Source organism: Rhinatrema bivittatum, chromosome 4, assembly GCF_901001135.1.
Source record: "Rhinatrema bivittatum chromosome 4, aRhiBiv1.1, whole genome shotgun sequence".
NCBI classification, from domain to species: domain Eukaryota; kingdom Metazoa; phylum Chordata; class Amphibia; order Gymnophiona; family Rhinatrematidae; genus Rhinatrema; species Rhinatrema bivittatum.
In genome coordinates this window covers 387,813,980-387,840,996 of record NC_042618.1, presented here as the reverse complement: position 1 = coordinate 387,840,996, position 27,017 = coordinate 387,813,980, and positions in this window count along the sequence as shown.

Here is a 27,017-nt window from a genome sequence, read left to right as displayed (position 1 = left end):
TAGCTACTCCTCCCCCTTTACTGTTCTCTCTATCCTTCCTCAACTGCTTATAGCCTGCGATGGCCATATCCCATTCTTGAGATTCACTGAACCATATCTCTGTAATAGTAACAATATTCATCTCCACCATTAGGGCCTGGAGATTTGTAACCTTTTTGATCAGACAATGAGTATTTGTGCACATAGCTTGCCTGCTTTTCCTCCTCAGCTTACTGTTCTTCTGGGGCATGTTTTCTGCAAGAATAGGAAAATGAAGCTGATACATAAGTAGAGAGGCAGACACGAATAAAGAAAATAAGCTGCAGCGATAAAAAAATAAGATCAAAAAGCAAGTTGATACTTATTTCTACATATCCAAAAGAATTGACTTGGTAACCACAATGCTTCACTCAGAAATAAAGAAAAAAATCAGGAAGAAAGAACCCATAAGCAGTTAAATGTTTCCAGCCAGGAGGATGATGGCCCCCTCACAAAAATTGCTGCTCAGATTGAAGCCTCAAAATTCCTACAGCGGTCCTTGAACACAGCAAAAAGCAATAACCAAGCCAATCATACCAAAGTCTTGGAGACTATTTATATACCAATATAATGTTGGTGTGGATGGCGTAATGGTCTTTTTCTGCCATCATGTTTCTATATTTCAAAACCACTGTGTCTTGTACATTGCAAGATGTGGAATGCTTGAAATGTGGAATGCTTGAAAAGCTTTTGTAACATGTAGTAGGGATGTGCACACATTTTTTCAGTATCAGTTTTTCTTGTTTTGTCAGAGATTATTTTGTTTTTCATTTTCAGGGTTTTTATATTTTTATTTTCTGGTGTTTTTTTGTTTGTTTTCTGAAAATAGAATGCACTACTAGTAAATAGTATGAACTATTTCCCATTTCCCATTTTCATTTCATTCAATTGTACATCCATAATATGTAGCTTTTTTGTTGGGAAGGATGTTTGTGGTTTGAATAGTTCTATATGTGTGTGTAAGAATTTACAGCAAAAAGGTTGCTGCTGGCAGTGTTATGGTTTCACAAATGTATTAGTCTTCAAGGACCTATCAGTACAGTTCCATAGTATCTTCTTCTGTACTTGACCTTCATTTTTCAGGCCTTTTGTTTATAGCTAGCTTATCCTTCTCAATAGTGTTCATATTAGGAAGTTATCACCTAGCCCAGGGCACCATAGGAGAGGACCTGATAAATAGAATGGTGGAGAAATCAGGTCTTTGTATCCATAAAATTAAAAGCTGTTCTCTTTGGGGAAGCCTTTTTTATTATAATTGAATGACATAATTAGTTTAATGTTTTATTTTTATTGTTCACTATTAATTGAAGTTGAATATGTAATCTGTTTTAAGAATATTTTTAAGAGAATATAATAATGTCATAACTGTTACAGTCCCGGTCGCGATGGTCGCAACCCAGCCCTCACCTCCTTGGTGAGGGCTGTTTCGTGGCATCCCCACGGGGGGGGGGACGCCGCCAAGAAACCCTTCCTGGACGCCGTCTCCTTAGGCACGCACGCACGCAGGAGCCGCACTTATGAAGGCCTTTTCCCGCCACTGAAGGCTCCACCTTACCCCTGACGTCAGACGCTGGGGCCTATGTAAGGCCACCGCAGAGCCTAGAATTTCACATTGCAACCGGGAACCTTGCGGTTCCCAGTTGCTCCGAACCCCGGAGCGTGCTATTGCGTTAGCAGCTCCGTTCCTGGCTAATACTTGCTACGCTTCTGTGTCCAAGTCCTGTCTTTGCTCCTGTCTGGTCCCAGTACCTGTCCTGCTTCAGTTCCAGCTTGGATCCAGTAACCTGTCTTGCTTCAGTTCCAGCTTGGATCCAGTACCTGCCCTGCTTCAGTTCCTGCTTGGATCCAGTAACCTGTCCTGCTTCAGTTATTTATTTATTTATTTATTTATTTATTTATTATTTTTTATATACATTCATCTCAATTGAGATTTACATTCAGGTACTGTAGGTATTTCTCTATCTCCAGAGGGCTTACAATCTAAGTTTTTTTTTTGTACCTGAGGCAATGTAGGGTAAAGTGACTTGAACCTTGGTCTCCTGGTTCATAGTCCACTGCTCTAACCACTAGGCTATTCCTCCTCCCAGTTCCAGCTTGGTTCCAGTACCTGTCTTGCTTCAGTTCCAGCTTGGATCCAGTACCTACCCTGCTTCAGTTCCTGCTTGGTTCTATTAACCTGTCCTGCTTCAGTTCCAGCTTGGATCCAGTAACCTGTCTTGCTTCAGTTCCAGCTTGGATCCAGTACCTACCCTGCTTCAGTTCCTGCTTGGTTCTATTAACCTGTCCTGCTTCAGTTCCAGCTTGGATCCAGTTCCTGTCCTGCTTCAGTTCTTGCCTGATTCCTGATCCCTGCCTGTCTGCTTCAGCTCCAGCTTCCGTGACCTCCTAAGTCCCAGCGGCCAGGCTCCTACGGGCTCCTCCCGGGGGAGTACCAGCTTCCTGGGTGAAGCTCACCGTCCATCGCCTGCCTGGTATCTGCCTCCCGGCCTGCCCTCAAGCAGAGACTATAGTCCATCTCTCTCCCGTCTCCCGCAGGCCGGTCCAAGGGTCCACTAAAACAGCTTATTCATAACAATAACTTCATGTTTTTGTTTTTAATATATTTTTTATTATGATTGTAATCTACTTAGCATGTGCCATTAAAGGCGGATTAGAAATAATGTAAATAAATAGTTATACCATGCTAGTAACATTGCCTATGCTAATATGTTATCAGATTATATTATTTTATTTACATGCACAAACACATTCATTTCTTTCTAGACCATTCTATTATAAACATTAAGGTCTTGTTTCATGACATATTATTTTTAGTATGCACACAAGTACAACATGTCCACTACAGTTTATTGAGTATAAATCTGATGAGCACTTGGATTCAAAATCAAAAAGAAAGATTTTAGCTTGGCTAAATTTGAAAAATATCAGCATATTTGCATAAGATTTATGGGAAAACTGATTTTTGATTGCAGATTCCAGGGAAATTTGTGCACATTTACAGCAGATCATTGAGATTTGCTGATCTATGGAGATCCTTGATAGATTTTGCTGCAATCAGTTGGTAGATTTTCAGACATCCATTGGTCAGTTTCCAGGGATCTACTTGTGGATTTTGACAATAATGCCATTTCTTTCAAAATAGGTTGTGAACCAATCCGAAGAATCCACAGAATTTCTGCGGGCTCAGTGAATTAGTTCATGAGTCCTTTCATTAAAGAAATGAATATATCCTTAGCTATGTATGCCTGTATTTCCATCTTGCTTTTTCTGTATAATAGAACAATTTGAACTTCTCTTTCTAAAGGACATGTGTTTACATGTACATGTATTTAAGTATATACATTTTTTTGTGTAATTCTAAATATATTTTTGTAGGTCCTGGAAAGCACAGCAGAAACTACATTTTAAAAGAAATGCATACTGAAGAAACAATAGTTGTTTTTCTATTAATGGGTTAAATTGTAGGTAGGCAACCAACTTAATAAATTTTAAGGAGTGAAATGTCCAATAAAGGCGACCTCAATAAACACAGTTATCTGAGGATGAAGAAATGTTCAATTATAGAATATCAAAACTCTATGGTATGCAATAGTTCAAGTACCTAAAATACAAAAGGAGCAAATAGATATAGCACACAGAGAACGTCTTAATCCAAAAGGTTAATAAATAGGGCAAACAGAAATGACGTTCAGTTCTACCACTATAATCCCCAACACAATAGTGTAGCTGAGAAAACAAGAGGTAGCAAAGCCGTGTTCAAGAATTAATCCACAGTCAGGTAAAAACAGAGGAATACCAGGTCTAAGAAGAAGAAAAAAGCTTACTGCAGTTTAAATTAGGAGAAAAAATGACTTATTAAAGTAGAATGTTACCGCTTGACTGAAACATAAAAGAAAGAAAGTTCTTAGATCCTATCTAGCCATCAATAACTATTATTTTTAATACATCTTCAATAATCATAGAAAGAAGACTGAAATTGGTAAATAACTTGCTGCTAGTTTTATTTTTTTCTAAATCCTGACTTCGGTGAACTGAGACATTGTGCTTCAGTTAACTCAGTGCCCCAATAGCCTGTGCCTTCTGCAGTGAGGGGACATGGCTTTGTTCGCCAGCCAAGTTGCAACTGCCTAACCTATTAGGGAGACCATTACTGCTGTACTAATGGATTCTTAGGGCCTCGGTTTTACTCGCATAAATTCACTCTACTTGAGTAAATGGCTTTTGAAAATTTCTACAATAGTATGTTACATTTATGCAGATAACTCCTTTGAAAATGACCCCTTTGCCTACTTCCCAAAGGGAAGAAGGCTTATAAGTCCATATCAAAATGAAGGGAATGTTCAAAGACTTATGAATGTAAAAATTTGCTTATATGGGCATAAACAACATCTGCTCACAAACATGTTATTTTATAATATAAAATATATATTCTCAGTTGTGGGTCCTACCATCTGGAACTCATTTCCCTTATTCATCAGATCAATACCGAGTGCCAAAGGACTTTAGGAAAGCATTGAAAACCCTACTTGTTCAGTCAGGCATACCAGGACACAAACACCATGACATCAATCCAGTCAGATTATTATTTTGTAAGGCTCACGGTGCCTAAATTGTATTTTTTCTTTGTTTTTTTGTGCATCATATGAACTTATTTCTTTGATTTTATTGTGAATGTTTTTGTTATAACCTGCCCCAAATGCTGGAGGGTGCTGGTAACAACTTCTTTCAAATAAATAAATACAAACATACCCACGTATTCTTGCTTTCACATGCATATATTTGCATGTAAAAGGGGGCAGTATAGGCGCATTCTGGGGAAGGGTCAAAATTTATGTATGTAAGTTGCTATTTTAAAAGGCACTCACATAAATTTTCCAACTTGCTTGCTGAATATTTCACCTGCTAATTATCTTGTGTAAGTGATCTTAAACATGTTTATTGTGTACTATTGGCCAGATAAGAAGTCTGGGTGAAATGGAGGGGGTGGTCAGGCTAAAGAACCAGGAGGGTCTTGATGTCCTGATGAGTGAACTCATTAAATAATTGGTAAAACCATTAACTTAATTTATGTATGCATGTTTTAAAATATACCAGTTTATGCGAGTAAGTCCCACTTTATTTTCACGTGTAAAATATATATGTATATTTTTAAATAGGTAATAAAATTATGCATATTCAATGCATTGAAATACTGTTTTTCAGTGCAGTGCAAGTATTTGCACATAAGCATATATATGCGTACATGTTATGAGGTAAATATAACAAAGACCATTGAGCATTTTGACGCCATTGTAAAAGCTGTGTTGAACACCCTGTTTAGAGAATAACTTTGTTCCGCAAAAGGGTACGGAGATATGAAGAGTTTGTGGTGAGCTGACAATGTTTAAATAAAGAAAATCCCCTGATGAAGGCTAAGTTAGCCGAAACATGGTCCATGTTGGGAACATCTTATGATTTATTGAAATGATACAGTGTCAAAAAATATTAATTAGATACGCCAGTGACTGAGCTAAGTATCTTTTTGGAAACCTTTGCATTAAGGAATTGGTGATTATGTTTGAGATATACATACACTATTGCAATTTTAGAGATTTGACATTAAAGTGAGATTATATATGAGAAAAGAAATGAAAAAAAAAATTAAAAAATACACACATATATATATATATATATATATATATATATAAGAGAGAGGGTACGTGATTATAATTTATGGTGACATAAGAGCTGATACTGTCTGGGGCCCTATGTGGGTGGGAGACAGTGGATTGACACTAATAGGCACTTTAACTTTATGATACCTTTCTCCTTATTAACATATATTGAACAAGTATTTTAATATTTTTGGAAAAAAAAATTCCCTCTCCGTATTATCTTTGTTATACATTGGGAGAGGAGTTTTGGCTTCTGTGGTGTGATGTGCATATGAGGTAAATATATGCATATTTTATAATGCACATGTATGTGATGTGCATGAGCTATAAAATGCTATGGTAAAACTACATGCAGCCATATATATGTGCTTATGCTGCTGCGTGAAGTTGTTTGAATATTGTCCTCCCTATCTGTGAGTTTTGTGTGTGTGCGTGTATGTGTGTTTATGTGTCTATCTCCACACACAACCTTCACACGCCCACCTCCATCCCAATGAAGGATTTCTAGAACATATGAGAGGGTTCAAGGAAATTCCAATGAATATTTTTTATTATGATATATGTCTGGATACATGAGCATACTAAAAGGTAGACTCTCTTAATTCTTCATGGAACAAGTTGCTAACTCACACGACTCATCAGAGGTGGTATGTTTGTGATTACTCAGTTGCAACAGGGTATAGTAGGAGTCTTTGTAAAAGATGTCAATAAGGGCCAGAATGAAGGGAAAATACATACAAATACAAGTTCTTATCAAATTGTAATACTTTACATACCAATTACTTCATTCTTGTATGATAGAATAATTAATTTCAACATGAAAACATCAACCATGTCCCTATGACTATCTACTTTAACAAGAAAAACTTTGGGTTTAAATTTGCAAATCCTGTTTTATAAAGATTTACAGTCATTTCTATTTTTTTTCTTGGATTACATGAAAATTCAAATATTGAAAATATTTAGCAGTAAACTGAATGGAATCCTATTATATGGTGTTTTGTAATTAGAAGAAGCAAGCATTCTGGTTGTTCTTCTAAATAAATAAACACAAGGCCAGAGGGCTGAGACAGTTGAGAGGAATACAATAGCAACTATTTTGCCATTCTTCACTACATATTAAGATGTAATGTAGCAAAATTAAATCTTTGGGCCCTATATTGAGTCGATACGTAGCTGAACAAGTTCTGAATATTCTTTGGTGCGGTTGTGCCTCTCAATATGCACAGATAGATTAAAATGAGCCGGATAAGTGTATAAGGCTAACTTTAGACCTGCTCAATAGCAGGTCTATCTTATCCAGCTAACTTACAGGATCATTTATCAAATTCAGTATGGAATTTTCGCATGCGAAAAATGCTTTAACACATGTGATAAGCACTAGGGGTGTGCATTCGGATTGACCGCATTAGTAAAACGCAACTCATATTTTTTTTTTACTTAAAAAATTGATTCGACATAAACGATCGGATTTCCCACATATCGAACATAGATATGTTCGATATGTGGGAAATCGCGATTGTTGAGCCAAAATAAAAATATAAACCCCCTCACCCTCCTTAATCCCCCCCCGACTTACCACAACTCCCTGGTGATGGAGCGAGGAGTGAGGACGCCATTTCTGCAATCCTTGGCGAGAAGCATGTGACATCGGCGGCACGTCGAGTGACGCCGGCGTCACGTGATTCCCGGCTCGTTCGCGCCGGACGGCTCGTTCGGCCCAAAAAGAACTTTTGGCCAACTTGGGGGGGCCTCCTGACCCCCCCAAGCTGGCCAAAGTTCTTTTTGGGCCGAACGAGCCGTCCGGCGCGAACGAGCCGGGAATCACGTGGCGCCGCGTCACTCAGACGCGACGTCACGTGATTCCCGGCAAGTTCGCGCCGGACGGCTCGTTCGGCCCAAAAAGAACTTTGGCCAGCTTGAGGGGGTCAGGAGGCCCCCCCAAGCTGGCCAAAAGTTATTTTTGGGCCGAACGAGCCGTCCGGCGCGAACGAGCCGGAATCACGTGACGCCGCGTCACTCGACGTGCCACCGACGTCACATGCTTCTCGCCAAGGATTGCAGAAATGACGTCCTCACTCCTCGCTCGATCACCAGGGAGTTGTGGTAAGTCTGGGGGGGGGGATTAAGGAGGGTGAGGGGGTTTAAATTTTTTTTTTGCACATATGTACATATACCCAACTCATTGGATTTTTTTTATGTCCATATTGGCCGCAAGTGGGACCCCCTTTCGGACATAAAAAATATGAACATAAAATTTTGCTCTGCACATCCCTAATAAGCACCATAACGCATGGTGTGATGTAAATTTTTAAAAGAGGAGGGATTGGGGAGGAGTCGGGATAGGATTTCAGAAAATGTGGGCTGGCTTTGTGAAGCGATAACACACAAAATCACACAGTTTTACTGCTGAAAATAACTACCGGTACACCTTTTTCAATTGTATTAAGTTGTGCGCTATCACGTATTATGCCCATAATGCAATTTTTTCACAAATTCCATTTTGGGCATGTTTAGGTTGGGGAAGGGCCTGAGATATATGAGAGAGAGAGAGAGAGAACCCTTGGGGGTGGTACCATAGTAAGCAGCTATTTATGCTACTATAGGAGGCCCACCTAGTAACTCAAGGTGAGTTTAGATAGTAGTTTAGGGGTTAGGGGCCACTTTTACATGCAGAGTGAGAAGTACGATGGACTCTCTACCTGGGTAACATCATACTAGGTTGAGAGAACATTGTACAAATCTCATCTTTGTGTGAGTTTCCTCATTCTGACGGACATCAAAATTTCACAAGAGTGTACTGTTCTGTTCATATGTCTCACTCTGCATATAAAAGTGGCCCCTAATCCCTACACTATTACCTAAAGCTCACCTCGAGTTACTAAGTAGGCCTCCTATAGTAGCATAATAGCTGACTTCTAGACCGGCCTTGTAGATAGTCAATCTCGCTCTCTCTTTCTCTCTCTCTGTCTCTTATGTAGGTATTACTGGAAAAAATTAATGCACATTACAATAATTAGGCTATTACCATAAAATACACATTTTTCTATCACATGCGATATTTACAGCAGATTGATAAATCTAGGCCCTAGCCATATAAATATCACTACTGTATTTATTTATTATTTATTTTATTTAAAAATTTTATATTCCACAATAATTCCATTCATTGTGGATAACAAGTTTACATTCATAAAATACACTTTAAATAGATAAAACAAAAATTAAAATAGAGTACACATACAATAAAATAACAATAGAGCTGTAATAATCAAATGCCTCTGGAAAAAGCAGGGTCTTAACCTAATTTCTGAATGCATTCAAATCTCTCTCTCCTTCCTTAACTGAACTTGTAATGAGTTCCACAAACTTGGGGAAACAAACAAAAAGGCTTTATTTTGAGTCTGCTCGTACATACAATTTCTTATATTTAGCCAGAAAAGTAGGTTGTCCCCCAGCACACCCATTACTTAGCCAACTATGAAGAGGCTGTTGAGCATGGCCAAATATTTAGCCAGCAGTATGTTGCCAGATAAGTCATACTTATCCATCAATGTGGCACTGAATATCAACTTCATGTACTCAGGAAAGCAAATTAAGTTTTACATACTGTATTGTATATATTATTGTGTTTGTGGCATTGTGGACCCTTGGTTGCAATGGAGATGACTCCGCTCAGGGGGAGGGGCCCCTTGGGAAACCACTGCGATACGCTGAACTCAGTTAGCAGACACAGTATGGATAGAGACTTTATTGTACTGCTGTAGATAGATGGTGAAAGCAGGAAGATAAGGCACTGATCCACAAAGTGCCAGTACGTTCAACAGGCTCAGACGTGTAGTCTCACTCAGATGTTCACAATAGGCGGGAGTTGGAGCACTGGATCGTAGAGGTACTCACAGGAATGAAGGCATCTTCCTGATGGTGGAATGGTGGGACCAAAGGTCCGTGGTGCAGGATATAATGGGTGGTAGGCCCTTGAGGAGCGAGTACCCGATAGTCCGATATCCTGAAATGTAAAAAGAGAGAAAGACCCCCGAGGAGTGGTTGTCTTAGTTAGAGAGGACCCCGAAGGGTAGTTGGAAGCGAGAGACCCCCGAGGAGCAGGTGTCTAGAGCTTCTACAGGAGTGAGGCCCTTGGAGTTATAGCAGCATCTAAGCATGCAGCTTAGAGCGGTCAGAGTAGCTAAACTGAAGTCCTTGCTAACTCAAGGTGGTAGCGGAAGCAGAGACTTGTTATACCCAGAGGTACTGACATCATGCGGTGGGGCCACCCCCGAGGTTCCCGCCATGATGTGTATTTCAGCATAAGAGATGTACGCGCTCGCACCCTAGGAGGCCACGGGAGTGAGCATGGAGGACTGGGACGCCCATGCTAGTTTGGAAACGCTGAGACCGTCAGCACTCGGCATCGGAGGCAGCCATCTTGCCCAAGAAGAGTGAAAGAGGAGAAAAAGAGGTAAGGCAAAGAGGTCGCAGCCGTCTGCAACCGATGGATGCAACAATTATATAATGGCATAAAGCAAGATAATAAGAAAAACATTTATTGTATGTGTCTTTGTAGACTTTACCTTGAGCTATTAAGAACATAAAAACATAAGAAAATGTCATACTGGGTCAGACCAAGGGTCCATCAAGCCTGGCAAGTACCCAAAAACTAAGTCTATTCCATGTTACCATTGCTAATGGCACTGGCTATTCTCTAAGTGAACTTAATAGCAGGTAATGGACTTCTCCTCCAAGAACTAATCCAATTCTTTTTTAAACACAGCTATACTAACTGCACTAACCACATCCTCTGGCAACAAATTCCAGAGTTTAATTGTGCGTTGAGTAAAAAAGAACTTTCTCCGATTAGTTTTAAATGTGCCCCATGCTAACTTCATGGAGTGCCCCCTAGTCTTTCTACTATCCGAAAGAGTAAATAACCGATTCACATCTACCCGTTCTAGACCTCTCATAATTTTAAACATCTCTATCAGATCCCCCCTCAGCCGTCTATTCTCCAAGCTGAAAAGTCCTAACCTTTTTAATCTTTCCTCATAGGGGAGCTGTTCCATTCCCCTTGTATATTATTGTTCAGCTTTTCTGGTTGTTAATATTTTTATTTTATAGTCTAGCTTATTTGAAAATAAGATCATCTTTTATTATAATTATTTATAATCTGCATTTCAGCCACTTCAAAATGGATTATATTCAGGTACTGTAGGTATTTTCCTGTCCCCAGAGTGCTCATATTCAGGGATCGTAACTTTGAAACAGCCACACAGGTGCAAATGTATGCATGTATGCCTGCTCACAACAAAGGAAGCAGCCATATTATAACATATGTATGTATGTATATGCATACATGGTATAAAATAGGCTGCACACCCATACATGTGCGCACAATTTTTTATGGAAGCAAATGTGCACGCAATTGCTGCCTCTACAGCTTAAGGGGGGGGGGGGATTTTAGTAGACATAATTACCAGTTTCCCCAGTTTACCCATGTAAAGGATAGGACTTCCTAATGCCCCTAGTAAATTAGCCTCCCTTTTACCCTGTTAGCCCCTACCCTTATAACGCTGATGAATAGTCTAGTATTTTTTGTTTTAGGATTTATTCGCCATCCATAGCAGAAGTAAAGTTATGTGGTAGGGGACCCTGTTGCTGTTCCGTTCGTGCCTCTTCTCACCCTCACTCCACCCTCTCTACCTTGGGAGCAACTCCCTTCGGCTCTGATGGCCAGATGCAGCCACGGCTTCTCCCTGCCTCTTGGTCCCGGTGTCCCCGGGCTGGCTTGATGCTATGGATCCGCCATGTTCTTGATGAAGTAAGGGCGCGCGCGCTCAAGACTTTGTACCAGCAAGGGCGCGAACCTCGGGAGCGTCCCCCCGTAGTGATGTCATCCATTTTCACTTTAAAAGGTCTTTGTTTGCTAACCTCAAATGAGTTAGCAAGGATTTGAATCTTACGTCTTGTTTACGATTCACCCAGCTACTCTGCTTTATGTACTTACCAGGAGTACCCACTCCACGGGGGCTCCGCTCTCTCTTCTTGATTTTAGATTGCCAAGACGGGATCCGGTACTTGCTCCTCGAGAGCCTACGTCCCTGAATACTTAGAAGACTCCTTATTGCCTGGAAGTGATCGCAGACACACAGTGAGTTCTATTGTATATAGGAATCGGTACTCACTCCTCGAGGGCCCACATTCCTATATCTCTGAAGACTCCCTTCTGTTCAAGACATTATCACAGGTATGGAGATCATGAGTTATATTGGCAAGATTGTAGATAGGAACCAGTACTCGCTCCACGAGGGCCCATGTTCCTAGAATCCTTTACAGACTCTCTTCTGCTCTAGAAGCCATTTCATATACAGCTATTGTGAGTTCTGATTACAGACTGCTTCTAGGAATCAATGTTCACCTATGGATCCTGTTCCTGAATGTACTGAAGACTCTCTGTGGCATAGAGACCATTGCTAACATCTACTATTGTGAGTGTACCATCTTGTATCTAGTATACCCTGTCTACTCACTACTTCTAGTCTCTCTCTACAGCTCAGCAACCCAGAGATTAATTCCAGTATCAGAAGGACTTCAGCCCTGCCGGACATATCGACTCACTACTGCCACCACTGGTGGTTCAACTTCCAGTCTAATAAAGATCTATCTGTGTGATGTCTATACTCCAGCCTAGTTGGTGGTTCCTCTCAGGATCCCCTCCTGGGGGCGCTGTCATCTGCCATCGGCCCAGGGATTTACCAATTCTACTACGAGCAGTATTCTATAGACTGCCACTCTGTAGGAGCCAATCCACTACAGACCATTAGCTCCGCCTACAGAGTATTATAAATTGCTAGCTCCTCCCCTTGGAGGAGCAGCATTGAACAGATGCATGCTTGTGTGCATAAATATTTATGCACTGGTTTTATTCATAATGTTGTGTTCCACGCCCGTGATTCCAGTCTCGTGCTCTATCGCCTCCACCAGCCTTTCAGGCCTGCCGGCCTCCTATGCCTCGTACGCGGATGTTTTCTCAAAACAACAGGCCAAGATACTTCCACCTCATCGATCCTTCGATTGTGCTATCAATCTCCTCCCAGGTACTGAACCTCCTCGAGGGCGCACCTATGCCCTCTCGCCGGCCAAGACGCAGGCCATGAAAGAGTACATCAAGGAAAACCTGGAGAGAGGTTTCATTCAGAAATCAAAGTCCCCAGCAGGTGCAGAGTTCTTCTTTGTCACAAAGAAGGATGGAAGCCTTCACCCTTGCATTGACTATCGGGGCCTGAATGCTATAACAGTCAAGGACTGCTACCCCTTGCCCCTCATCTCCGAGCTCTTCGACCGACTGCAGGGTGTGAAGATCTTCTCCAAGTTGGATCTCCGAGGGGCTTACAACTTGATCCAAATCAAGGAGGGAGATGAATGGAAGATGGCCTTCAATACCCGAGACGACCACTATGAGTATTTAGTGATACCGTTCGGGCTCTGTAATGCTCCAGCGGTGTTCCAGAATACCATGAATGAGATACTCCGAGATCTCCTGAATCAATGCATGGTCGTATACTTGGACGGCATTTTGATATTCTCAGATACTCTGACTGCTCACCGCCAGCACGTCGTCCAAGTTTTGCAGCGCCTCACAGAACATAAATTATATGCGAAGCTTGAAAAGTGCCTTTTTGAGCAGGAGTCCCTTCCCTTCTTGGGATACATAGTGTCCAGTGAGGAATTCTGTATGGACCTCCAGAAGCTGAAAGCCATTCGGGAATGGCCGCAGCCGTCAGGACTAAAGGCATTCCAAAGGTTTTTGGGTTTCGCAAACTACTATCGATCATTCATACCACATTATTCGTCCATCGTTGCCCCAATGACAGCCCTGACCTGGAAAGGCGTGGACCCCAAGAATTGGCCTCAAGGAGGCGTTCCTGCACAACCGTGCCTTCGGCATCCGGATCCGCAGAGGCCATTTGTCATCGATGTGGACGCGTCCTCAGAATACATAGGCGCCGTTCTGAGCCAAATTTCAGAGAGTCATAAACTATGTCCGTGTGCATTCCTCTCGCATCAGTTCTCTCCAGCAGAATGGAACTACGCCATAGGTGATAAGGAGCTCTTAGCTATAAAGGTAGCCTTATAAGCGTTGCGCCCTTGGCTAGAGGGGGCACAACACCAGTTTACAGTCTACACAGACCATAAAAACCTGGAGTACCTGCATCGGGCACAACGACGCAATCCACGGCAGGCACGTTTGGCCCTATTCTTCACCAGGTTCAACTTTGTCCTTCGTTACAGACCCGCCGAGAAGAATATCAAGGCCGACGCCCTATCACGTGTCTTTGAGTCTACAGAAAATTCGGAGGAACCCCGGTTCATTATTGAGCCGTCCCGCATCCTCCTGTCTGCTACCACGACCATCCCTCCCAAGAAAACTCTGGTTCCGCCGCATTTACGGAAACAAGTCCTGGCACGGGCTCATGATTCCCGCTGTTCCGGTCACCCTGGACAATCCCGAACCTTACAGACTCTGCGCCGATACTATTGGTGGCCTAAAGTCAACAAAGATGTCCAGGCGGACGTAGAGTCCTGCCAGCCAGTCATGATCCCTGGTTTGACCCCAGGCTTGCTTTAGCCCTTACCAGTACCTTCAGAACCATAGACCCATTTGGCAACTGACTTTGTGGTCGACCTGCCACTCTCCAGTGGCAACACAGTTATATGGGTGGTCATCGACCAGTTTAGTAAAATGGCACACTTTGTGCCACTCCCAGGATTGCCGTCTGCACCACAGATGGCCCAGCTGTTTGTCCAGCACATCTTCAGACTACATGGCCTCCCAAGAAGCATCCTTTCAGATAGAGGGCCTCAATTTACTGCCAGGTTTTGGAGGGCCCTCTGCCAGAAGTTTGACGTTACCTTAGACTATATGTCGGCTTACCACCCACAGTCTAATGGTCTTGCGGAGAGAACAAACCAGACCTTAAAGCAGTTCCTCCGTATTTACGTCAACGAGAAACAGGATGACTGGGCTAGCCTGCTACCCTGGGCAGAATTGGCTCTTAATTCTCATCCAAGATGGCCGCCACCATCCTTTGACGTGAGGCCGTGCCCCCTTCTCAGATTTAAAGGGACCTGATCCCTTTAACTAGACTCACCTGTTTCCTATGAGCCAGAGCATTCATTCCTTGACTTGGCAACTTCCGTGGTTAGTCAGGTCTGCTTGATTCGGTGAGTTCTTGTGCTTTGGATCTTTGTTCCTGTTTCGTCTTGGTGTTCCTGGTTCCTGACTTCGGATTGGCTAGCGGTGATTCATGGTGTGTGACTTCAGATCAGCTAGCGGTGATTCCTGGTATTGACTTCGGATTGGCAAGCGGTGATTCTCTGGTGTGTGACTTCGGACTGGCAAGTGGTGATCCCTCGGTGTGTGACCTTGGACTGGTAAGCGACGACCCTGTGGCACTTGACCTCGGACTTCACCTTGACCGTCATCTCCAAGGCCCCGCATAAGTCCCAGCGGCCCGGGTCCCTTTGGGCTCCTTCCAGGGGTGAAGCTCCAGTCAGCCCTTGCACCAAACTTCTTGACCTCCCAAAGGTCCACCTAAATCCCAGCGGTCCGGGTCCCTATGGGCTCCTCCTGGGGGGACCGTGGACTTCCAGTGGCGAAGACACACTTCCTCCTTCGACATCACAACTCTTCTTCTGCCTCCACAGTCGCCTCAGTCTCCAGTGCCGAGGGTCAGCTGGTCACGTCTTCTGTTTATGCCTTGCCACCCGAAGAGAGAACCTACGGATCTTCCTCCTAAGGTATTCCATCCTCCCGTCGGCTCAAGGATTCACAGCCTGAGCATAACACATAAATCCTGGAATGCCCATGCCCTACCCAGACCACTCCCACACCCTTCCCTTTTTTCGGCAAAAACATTTTGTGCACATACCGAGAGATACGCGCATACACAGGCATCTTTTAATATCTACATGGCTTGCGCCGGCCTGACTTCTGTGCATATCTCCTGGTTCTGGCATGCACCGGGCTTTTAAAATTCACCCCTAAGTTTTGTACCTCATGCAATGGAGGATGAAGTGATTTGCCTCAATGGGATCAATGGGATTTGAAAATCAATGGGATTTGAAACCTGGCTTGTAGCCTACTACTCTAACCATTAAACTAGTCTTCCATTCCAACATGAACCTCTAGTTATTTATTTATTTGAAATGTAGATGATTTCTATTTTCCCTTTCAGACACCAGAGTAGACTACATTCAGGTACTCTAGGTATGTCCCTATCCCCAGATGGCTTAAAATCTAAAATTTGAACCTGAGGCAAACAAGGGTGATGATTTATCAAGGGTCACAAGGAGCAGCAGTGTGATTTGAACTCTGGCTTCCTTAGGTCACAACCCGCTGCTCTAATTACTGAGTTACTCCTCCAATCGTCTTCTTCACATTGTAAAATTTACTTATAAAATTAAAACAAAGAAGAAAAATTGAAACATTGAGAGGATAGAATGAGCTCTAAGATGGACTGCCAAAAATGGTGCAGGGTCTGTAAAATTAGCCCACCACAGAGACCCTGAAGGAGCTCAGAATGTATTTGGAGGAAAGAAGGGAGAGGGTGATATGCTAGATACATTCAAATATCTGGCAGTCCACCTTCACATGCAAGAAGGCAACATCTTCCATAGAAAAATAAATTCAAGAACCTGGATCTCAATATAAAGTAAAGGGAGGCTCATGGGAAATGTGGGAAAATGCTTCTTCCTGAAGGGATAGTATATGCCTGACGTAACCTCCCAGCACATACATTAGTAACCAAAATCTTGAAATAATTTAAGCATGTTTGGTACAGATATATAGAGCAGACATAATGGCAAGGGTGGGAGCACTGAGAGGAGAGTATCACCTTGCTGGTGGCTGAAAGGAATCAGTAAGTTTTTGCTTGGGACATTGTCTTTTTCAAAAGTATTGGGGCAAAGTTAACTATTTGGGAATATTATTTAGTGTGTTTGTGTGTTTGTACTTTTAATAGTCAGTAAGGCAGCGAATAAACAAGTTAGACTGTTTATATTTTTAAATGGTCAGTCAGTAGAGAAGCTAGTAAGCAGTAGTTAGTGCGTTTATTTTCAAAAGTCTGCAAGATAACTAGTAAGCAGAACTGAGTGTTTGTATTTAAAAAAAAAAAAGTAGCCAGAAGCTAGAAATAAGCTAAGAGCAGTGTATACCTAAGTAAAAAGGTTGAAAAGTTCAGTTCAGTTACTTACCTTGGAAAGGTGTTGAGGTAGTGTGATGTGGTTTGATTATGTACCAACATTTGATAATCAAGAGAGCAGTGAGTCACTCTGGCTGACTAACTGAAGTTAGACTGTTTGGATTTGCCAACCCTCCCCACCAGCTCATTCTTTAATTTATAGGCACGTACCACTTCAGAAAAAAAAACAAAAACACCAGAAACTTTATTGAGAGTTTGATCAGTCCCTTGTAGGCCACTACCAGACATATAGTGAATTCTCTAATATATTTAAAGGACATTAATTAGACACATTCCTACTCCCATAGCAACCTAAAACTTAACTAGAAACTGAACAAAATTGAGATGAAGGCAGCAGCCCAGCAGCAAGAGGGGGGCTTCCCAGTCTTTTGCATCGAGTGTGACATGTATGATTTTTTACCCGCCGGTGAGAAGTTATACATGTGCATGCGATGCAAAGAGATCCTGGCTCTCAGAGAACGAGTCCGATCTCTGGAGGCTAGAGTAGCAGACCTGGAGAAGCTGAGGCAGACAGAGAGGTATATAGTTGAGACCTTCAGGGACATAGTAGCCAAGTCTTAACTTCAGACTGGCAGCCCTGGTGCTGCCTTGGAGGAAGAAGGTCTCATGAATGGAGGGCATCAACCTGGTGCAGCAGTAAAGGATCCTGTAGCAAGACCTGCTCACCAGGTGATGCATTGTCCTTTCGCACCTAGGATATCACCGCAAGGCCTACTGCCCAGGAGGGAAGGGTTAGGTCGGCCGTCATAGTTGGTGATTCGATTATTAGGAATGTAGATAGCTGGGTGGCTGGTGGGCGTGAGGATCGCCTGGTAACATGCCTACCTGGTGCGCAGGTGGCGGACCGCACGCGTCACTTAGATAGGATTTTAGACAGTGCTGGGAGGAGCCGGCTGTCGTGGTACATGTGGGCACCAACGGCATAGTAAAATGTGGGAGGGAGGTTCTGGAAGCCAAATTTAGGCTCTTAGGTAGAAAACTTAGATCCAGAACCTCCAGGGTAGCATTCTCTGAAATGCTCCCTGTTCCACGCGCAGGTCACCAGAGGCAGGCAGAGCTCTGGAGTCTCAATGCATGGATGAGACGATGGTGCAAGGAAGAGGGATTCAGTTTTGTTAGGAACTGGGGAACCTTTTGGGGAAGGGGGAGTCTTTTCCAAAGGGATGGGATCCACCTTAACCAGGGTGGAACCAGACTGCTGGCGCTAACCTAAAAAGGAGATAGAGCGGCTTTTAAACTAGAAAAAAGGGGAAAGCCGACATTCGCTCAGCAGCGCATGGTTCGGAGAGAGGTATCTTCAAAGAATACTAATGATGCATTAGAATTAGGGCATCCCGACAGTGAGGTTCCAATAATAAGAAAAGTAGTCCAAGTGCCTGTAACTAAAAACTCACCTGAGCTAAAAAATTCTAAATTATCCCTATCAATTAAAAAGCAGAATAAAAATACAAACAAAAGACAAACTTTGAAATATTTGTATGCTAATGCCAGAAGTCTAAGAAGTAAGATGGGAGAATTAGAATGTATAGCAGTGAATGATGACATAGACTTAATTGGCATCTCAGAGACATGGTGGAAGGAGGACAACCAATGGGACAGTGCTATACCGGGGTACAAATTAAATCGCAATGATAGAGAGGAGCACCCGGGAGGAGGTGTGGCGCTTTATGTCCGGGATGCCTTAGAGTCCAACAGGATAAACATCCTGCATGAGACTAAATGCAAAATTGAATCTTTATGGGTAGAAATCTCTTGTGTGTTGGGGAAGATGAAAGTGATAGGAGTATACTATCGTCCACCTGGTCAAGATGGTGAGATGGACAGTGAAATGCTAAGAGAAATTAGGGAAGCTAACCAAATTGGTAATGTGGTAATAATGGGAGACTTCAATTACCACAATATTGACTGGGTAAATATCATCGGGATACGCTAGAGAGATAACGTTCATGGATGGAATAAATGATAGCTTTATGGAGCAATTGGTTCAGGAACCGATGAGAGAGGGAGCAATTTTAGATCTAATTCTCAGTGGAGCACAGGACTTGGTGAGAGAGGTAACAGTGGTGGGGCCGCTTGGCAATATTGATCATAATATGATCAAATTTGAATTAATGACTGGAAAAGGAACAGTATGCAAATCCACGGCTCTCGTGCTAAACATTCAAAAGGGAAACTTTGATAAAATGAGAAAAATTGTTAGAAAAAAGTGAAAGGAGCAGCTACAAAAGTAAAAAGTGTGCAAGAGGCCTGGTCATTGTTAAAAAATACCATTCTAGAAGCACAATCCAGATGTATTCCACACATTAAGAAAGATGGAAAGAAGGCAAAACGATTACCGGCATGGTTAGAGGGGAGGTGAAAGAATCTATTTTTGCCAAAAGATCTTCATTCAAAAATTGAAAGAAGGATCCAACAGAAGAAAATAGCATAATGCATAAACGTTGGCAAGTTAAATGTAAGACATTGATAAGACAGGCTAAGAGAGAATTTGAAAAGAAGTTGGCCGTAGAAGCAAAAACTCACAGTAAATACTTTTTAAAATATATCCGAAGCAGAAAGCCTGTGAGGGAGTCAGTTGGACCGTTAGATGATCGAGGGGTTAAAGGGGCACTTAGAGAAGATAAGGCCATCATGGAAAGATGAAATGATTTCTTTGTTTCTGTGTTTACTGGAGAAGGTTTTCATATATAATGATTCAGATGGACTGAATCAAACCATGGTGAACCTAGAAGATGTGGTAGACCTGACTGACAAACTGAAGAGAAGTAAATCACCTGGACTGGATGGTATACACCACCCCCAGAGTTCTGAAGGAACTAAAAAATGAAATTTCAGACCTATTAGTAAAAATTTGTAACCTATCATTAAAATCATCCATTGTACCTGAAGACTGGAGGATAGCTAATGTAACCCCAATATTTAAAAAGAGCTCCAGGGGCGATCCGGGAAACTACAGACCGGTTAGCCTGACTTCAGTACCAGGCAAAATAGTGGAAAGTGTTCTAAATATCAAAATCACAGAACATATAGAAAGACATGGTTTAATGGAACAAAGACAGCATGGCTTTACCCAAGGCAAGTCTTGCCTCACAAATCTGCTTCACTTTTTTGAAGGAGTTAATAAACATGTGGATAAAGGTGAACCGGTAGATGTAGTATTTTTGGATTTTCAGAAGGCGTTTGACAAAGTTCCTTAGAGGCTTCTAGGAAAAGTAAAAAGTCATGGGATAGGTGGCGATGTCCTTTCGTGGATTGCAAACTGGCTAAAAGACAGGAAACAGAGAGTAGGATTAAATGGACAAATTTCTCAGTGGAAGGGAGTGGGCAGTGGAGTGCCTCAGGGATCTGTATTGGGACCCTTACATTTCAATATATTTATAAATGATCTGGAAAGAAATAGGACGAGTGAGGTAATCAAATTTGCAGATGATAAAAAATTGTTCAGAGTAGTTAAATCACAAGCAGATTGTGATAAATTGCAGGAAGACCTTGTGAGACTGGAAAATTGGGCATCCAAACGGCAGATGAAATTTAATGTGGATAAGTGCAAGGTGATGCATGTAGGGAAAAATAACCCATGCTATAGTTATACAAAGTTAGGTTCCATATTAGGTGCTACAACCCTAGAAAGAGATCTAGGCATCATAGTGGATAACACATTGAAATCGTCAGTTCAGTGTGCTGCGGCAGTCAAAAAAGCAAACAGAATGTTGGGAATTATTAGAAAGGGAATGGTGAATAAAACAGAAAATATCATAATGCCTCTGTATCACTCCATGGTAAGACCACACCTTGAATACTGTGTACAATTCTGGTCTCCGCATCTCAAAAAAGATATAATTGCAATGGAGAAGGTACAGAGAAGGGCTACCAAAATGAGAAGGGGAATGGAACAGCTCCCCCATGAGTGAAGACTAAAGAGGTTAGGACTTTTCAGCTTGGAGAAGAGACGGCTGAGCAGGGATATGATAGAGGTGTTTAAAATCATGAGAGGTCTAGAACGGGTAGATGTGAATTGGTTATTTACTCTTTCGGATAATAGAAAGACTAGGGGGGGCACTCCATGAAGTTAGCATGTGGCACATTTAAAACTAATCAGAGAAAGTTCTTTTTTACTCAACGCACAATTAAACTCTGGAATTTGTTGCCAGAGGATGTGGTTAGTGCAGTTAGTATAGCTGTGTTTAATAAAGGATTGGATAAGTTCTTGGAGAAGTCCATTACCTGCTATTAATTAAGTTGACTTAGAAAATAGCCACTGCTATTACTAGCAACAGTAACATGGAATAGACTTAGTTTTTGGGTAATTGCCAGGTTCTTGTGGCCTGGATTGGCCACTGTTGGAAACAGGATGCTGGGCTTGATGGACCCTTGGTCTGACCCTGTATGGCATATTCTTATGTTCTTAAGATGACTGGAAATAGAGTTTAAAGATATGCAGAAGAAAAATGTTTTGATTTGTCCATTCATTTTATAGATTACCTGCCTTTATTTTGGTTTGTAATAAATGGAAAAAAAAAAGTTTTTTTTATTCATTACACTTTTTTTTGTATTACAATGAAGTCAATGAGGGAAGCAATCATTAGGTTCCATTAACTTAAATGTAAAAAAAAAAGAGGCACTGCTGGACCTAGGCCCAGGTCTGATCCCAGAATCCATCCTGTTGTGGAGGCCAGGGCCCAATGCAGGGGCCTGGCCTGAGACTGGGACCCATTGTCGAGGCCCTGACCTTGGCCAAGCATGAGGCTAGGTCCCATTGCATAGGCCTAGGACCAACTGCTTTGGGCCCACGCCTGGACAATTTTTGTTTCATTTGGAATGAAACAAAAATGGCCTTATTCTTCATATTTTATGCATTTGTTTTAAATGAATGCACATTCCTAATAGAGTTATTGTAGGCACTGTTATCTGTGTGGACTGGGTGAGCCAAATGGTTCTTAACTATTTTGTGAAATTATTTTTAAAACTTCTGCTTTTCTATGTGGACGTTTAGCACAGTTTGCTCCACATCTGAATATATTTTGTCCATCAGAAATCTTAGGGAGAAACTTTACTACTTTTTTTTTTTTTGAATGCTCCAATATGAAATTATACAATAAATATATTTATTGCTGGTCTATGGAAAGTGAGAACAAACCAGGATCCTACGACCACTTTTAAGATTTACAAATGTAAGCTTATAGGTGCAATGAGTTTGATGCTAAGATCATCCTGGCATCGCCCCAGAAAAGGCAAGTTTCAATCAGACAAAAAGCCAATCAAGAATTAGGTAATTATGAGAAACAAAAAAAGACAAAAAAGAATCAGATGATAAATTATTCTTTTTAAAGACTATAATGACTATTAAGTACCATTAAGGTCAATTTAGTCTGCCCAAATTCATTCCTGGCATAGATCCCTTTTAATGTCTGGCTTTTGTCTCTCCTTTTTAAAATTAGGATTCCCCTGTGCTTGTCCCAAAGTTATCTTGAATTCTGTTATCAATTTTTGTCAACAGGGCCTCTATTGGAAGGCCATGCCATGCATCCATTGCTTTTTCTGTCAAGAAATATTTTCTGATATTGCTGCTGAGTCTACCTCCTTGGAGCCTCATACTTTGATTTCTTGTTCTAGAACAATTTTTCCTCTGAAAAAGTTTATTTCTTGTGCATTTATACCTTTGAGGCATTTAACTATCTTTGGCCTGGATTCTCTAAGGTCGCAGACCTTAGAGAATCCGACGGTAACGGGGGGTGATGGGGTGAAGCAAGGGGCGGACCTGCAAATAACTACACCATAAAATGTGTAGTTATTCGGCGCGGAACTGGAGGCGATAAGGGTCCTTACCTTTCACCATCAGCGATGTCTTCATGGCATCCGCCCCGGTGCCACCCTAACTCCTCCCCTTCCAGTGCTGACATTGCCCAGAACCCGCCCCAATTTAGGTATCACATGCGATCCCTTTAGAGCAGCGCTTCTCAACTGATATGTCACGACACACCAGTGTGTCACCAAGCACCAGCAGGTGTGTTGCGTGCTCCCGGTCCCTCCCTCTACTCTTCCTTCCCTGCTGCCATTGCCATCAGGCTATCAGTACGTTCAAGCCCTTGGGAATGTCAGCGGTGGTAGAAGAATCAGTGGCATCTGCAACTGGCCTTTCCTTCTTCCCGTGCCCCCCCCCCCCCCACCCCATGACCCGGAACAGGAACGGTGCGCGGGAAGGAGAAAGAGCCATGCCACTTGGAAAAATAGCAGCGGCCACAGCAGCATCGACCCCCGAGCAATCGAAGCAGTCGGTAATCGGGAAAGGAAACAGCAGCATGAGCCTCCTGTGGCCGATGGGATTCTTCTTTCTTGGCCTGCGGGGGCTGGAGGAGGAGGCTGCTGCAGCTACCATTTGTGCTGGGGGGGAAGAGGAAGTGAGTGAGAGAAAGAGAGAGAAGCAACCAGCCAGCCAGCCTGTGTGTGATTGAGAGAAACTGGTCAGAGAGCTGATATGTGTGTATATTTATTATATTATTTTTTTATTTTTAACTTTTATATACCGACATTCTTGCATTAAATGCAAATCATGCCGGTTTACAGTGAAACAGAAAAAGCAGGAAAAAATTCCTTAGTATATGTGAGAGACAATGAAAGTGACTGCTCAGGGAGATGACTGATGTGTATGTGAGAGTGTGAGACATTAGTCAGGGAGGTGACTGATGTGTGTGTGTGTGAGAGAGAAAAAACATGGAAGTGAGAAATCTTGGTATGTGAGAAAGGATGGGCGTAAGAAGCCTGGTATGTGTGTGTGTGGGGGGGGGGGGGGAGGGGGGTGAAAGAAAGCATGGGAGTGAGAAGCCTGATTATGTGAGAGAAAGCATGGGAGTGGGAAGCCTGGGTGTGCATGCATGAGAGAGACTGGTTGGTAAGGTGACGGTGTGTGTGAGAGAAAGACTGGTGTGTGTGAATGTGATAGAAAGAATGTGATTCAGGGAATGAGAAGCCTGTGCACATGGAGAACGAGCATGGAAATGAGAGAGAGACTGGTGTGTGTGTAAGAGAGAAAGTGATTATGGGAATGAGAAGCCTGTGCATGTGAAGAGAGTGAGCATGGGAGTGAGAAACCTGGGTGTGTGTGAGACACAGCATGGGAGGGAAAAGTCTGTATATCTGAAAGAGAACATGGGAGTGGGAAGCCTGTGTGTGTGTGTGTGTGTGTGTGTGTATGCATGAGAGAGATCAGGTGACTGGTATGTGTTTGTGTGTGTGTGTGTGAGAAAAAGTGATTATGGGAATGAGAAGCCTGTGCATGTGAAGAGTGAGCATGGGAGTGAGAAATTTGGGTGTGTGTGAGACACAGCATGGGAATGAGAAGCCTGTGCATGTGAAGAGAACAAGCATGGGCATGAGAGACTGGTGAGTGTGTGTGTGTGTGAGAGAGAGAGAAAGTGATTATGAGAGTGAGAAGCCCATATATGTAAGTAGAACATGGGAGTGGGAAGCCTGTGTGTGTGTGTGTATGGCATGAGAGAAACTGTTCAGGAAGGTGACTGGTGTGTGTGTGTGTCAAAGACTGTTTGGGAGATGATTGGTGTGTGAGAGACAGAAACTGGTCATGGGGGCATGACTGGTATGGTGTGTGTGTGTGTGTGTGAGAGACATGGGCACTAAGGAAGAGGACCATGAGTATTAGGGGTGTGCATTCGGATTGACCGCATTAGTAAAACGCAACTCATATTTTTTTTTTACTTAAAAAATTGATTCGACATAAACGATCGGATTTCCCACATATCGAACATAGATATGTTCGATATGTGGGAAATCGCGATTGTTGAGCCAAAATAAAAATATAAACCCCCTCACCCTCCTTAATCCCCCCCCCCCGACTTACCACAACTCCCTGGTGATGGAGCGAGGAGTGAGGACGCCATTTCTGCAATCCTTGGCGAGAAGCATGTGACGTCGGCGGCACGTCGAGTGACGCCGGCGTCACGTGATTCCCGGCTCGTTCGCGCCGGACGGCTCGTTCGGCCCAAAAAGAACTTTTGGCCAGCTTGGGGGGGCCTCCTGACTCCCCCAAGCTGGCCAAAAGTTCTTTTTGGGCCGAACGAGCCGTCCGGCGCGAACTTGCCGGGAATCACGTGACGCCGCGTCTGAGTGACGCGGCGCCACGTGATTCCCGGCTCGTTCGTGCCGGACGGCTCGTTCGGCCCAAAAAGAACTTTTGGCCAGCTTGGGGGAGTCAGGAGGCCCCCCCAAGCTGGCCAAAAGTTCTTTTTGGGCCGAACGAGCCGTCCGGCGCGAACGAGCCGGGAATCACGTGACGCCGCATCACTCGACGTGCCACCGACGTCACATGCTTCTCGCCAAGGATTGCAGAAATGACGTCCTCACTCCTCGCTCGATCACCAGGGAGTTGTGGTAAGTCTGGGGGGGGGATTAAGGAGGGTGAGGGGGTTTAAATTTTTTTTTGCACATATGTACATATACCCAACTCATTGGATTTTTTTTATGTCCATATTGGCCGCAAGTGGGACCCCCTTTCGGACATAAAAAATATGAACATAAAATTTTGCTCTGCACATCCCTAATGAGTATAGAGCTTAGCTTTTACTGCTGCTTCTGGTGTGTGCCACGGCTGCATGGAAGGGGAGTAGAAGAGCTGCTGGAGGGGGTAAGTAAAGGTGGCTTTTTAAGTTTATTTTTCTTGATTGACTGCCATTTTAATTATTTAATATTATGTGATGTCTGCTTTTTTGAAATATTTTATTGGTGTTTGGAGAATGTTTAATAGTTTTTATGAGTTTTTAATTGTTGGATGTTATTCTGTTCATAGCTGTTTTGAAACATTTATTCTGCTTATTAGTATAGTTTTACAATTATTTCTGTGTGTGGATCTATAGCTGCTTGCTAGTTCTGTTTTCCTAATAAGAGGTGTATTGGTTTTTAGGGCCTGATTTAATGTTTGTAGTGTTGCCTTTTCATAGATAGGGTTGCTTCTGTTTGAGTGTATTCCATAATACAGGTGTAACTGTGTGCGGATTAGTTTATGTGCATTACTACAGATCCTGGGAGTATGTTAGGTCGATTCTATGTCTGTTATCGAGATGAGATATTTTACTAGCATGTAAGCGTTTGTATCAGTCTTATTTGTTGTGTTTTCTCAAGAGGACATGCATTAGTGGTAAACTGCTGTCTTTTCATAAGTAGGGCTATTGAGCCTGGAAGTAGAAGGAGACTGAGTTGCTGTTACTGAGATGACACCAGAACCAGAATATCTTTTTTGTAGGGTGAGTTGTATGAGGAATGTCATAATTCTGCTTTATGTCCGTTATTGTGGGTCAGGGGGGTTCCCGTGGATGTAAACTGTACTTTTACATCTAGACCCGTGATGATCATGGTCAGTGTGTCATGCATGTGAGAACTATCCGTCAGGTATGTCCCGACAGAAAAAATGTTGAGAACCACTGCTTTAGAGAATGACCCCCTCTATCATATCCCCTTGTTTATCCTTTCCTTTAAGTTATACATATTTTGTCCTTAAACCTTTTTGTAGACTTACACGTTGTATGGATCATCTTTGTGATATTTTCCATCCATATGGTTAGACTATCACTTTGAAATTCTCTATTATAATACTGAGAGCTTTTAAAAAATATGCTTTTAAACCAGGTTTAAAAAAATAGCTCATCAATTGAGAAGCAGCTCTGTCCTACAATTATGACTTTATTAAACAAAAATTAATTAGCAGGCGCTGAGTTATGTGGACAATATTTCATGGAAAGGTAGCTCTGAAGCAATTTCAAATTTTCTACACAAAGGACATCAATCAAAGAAATTTTTGCCTTCTGTTGTTCCTTTTATTTATACTACTTTTTTCAATTAAAGTTTGCTTAACAAAGCAAATTTCCCCTCAGGGAGAAATTAAACCAGTGAAATGTGTGAGCAGGTCCCATTTTCATAGAGATAGTGCTGATAGATAAAAATGTTCCTTTTTAACCAGAATTCAAAAAGAGACCTGTTATATGGATGTCAATAATCTGAGTGTACCTTCATACGATGCTGTAAAAAAATACGGCTATCGTGACTGTGAAGCCTATGTGTAGGCTTTAAAAATCATTAG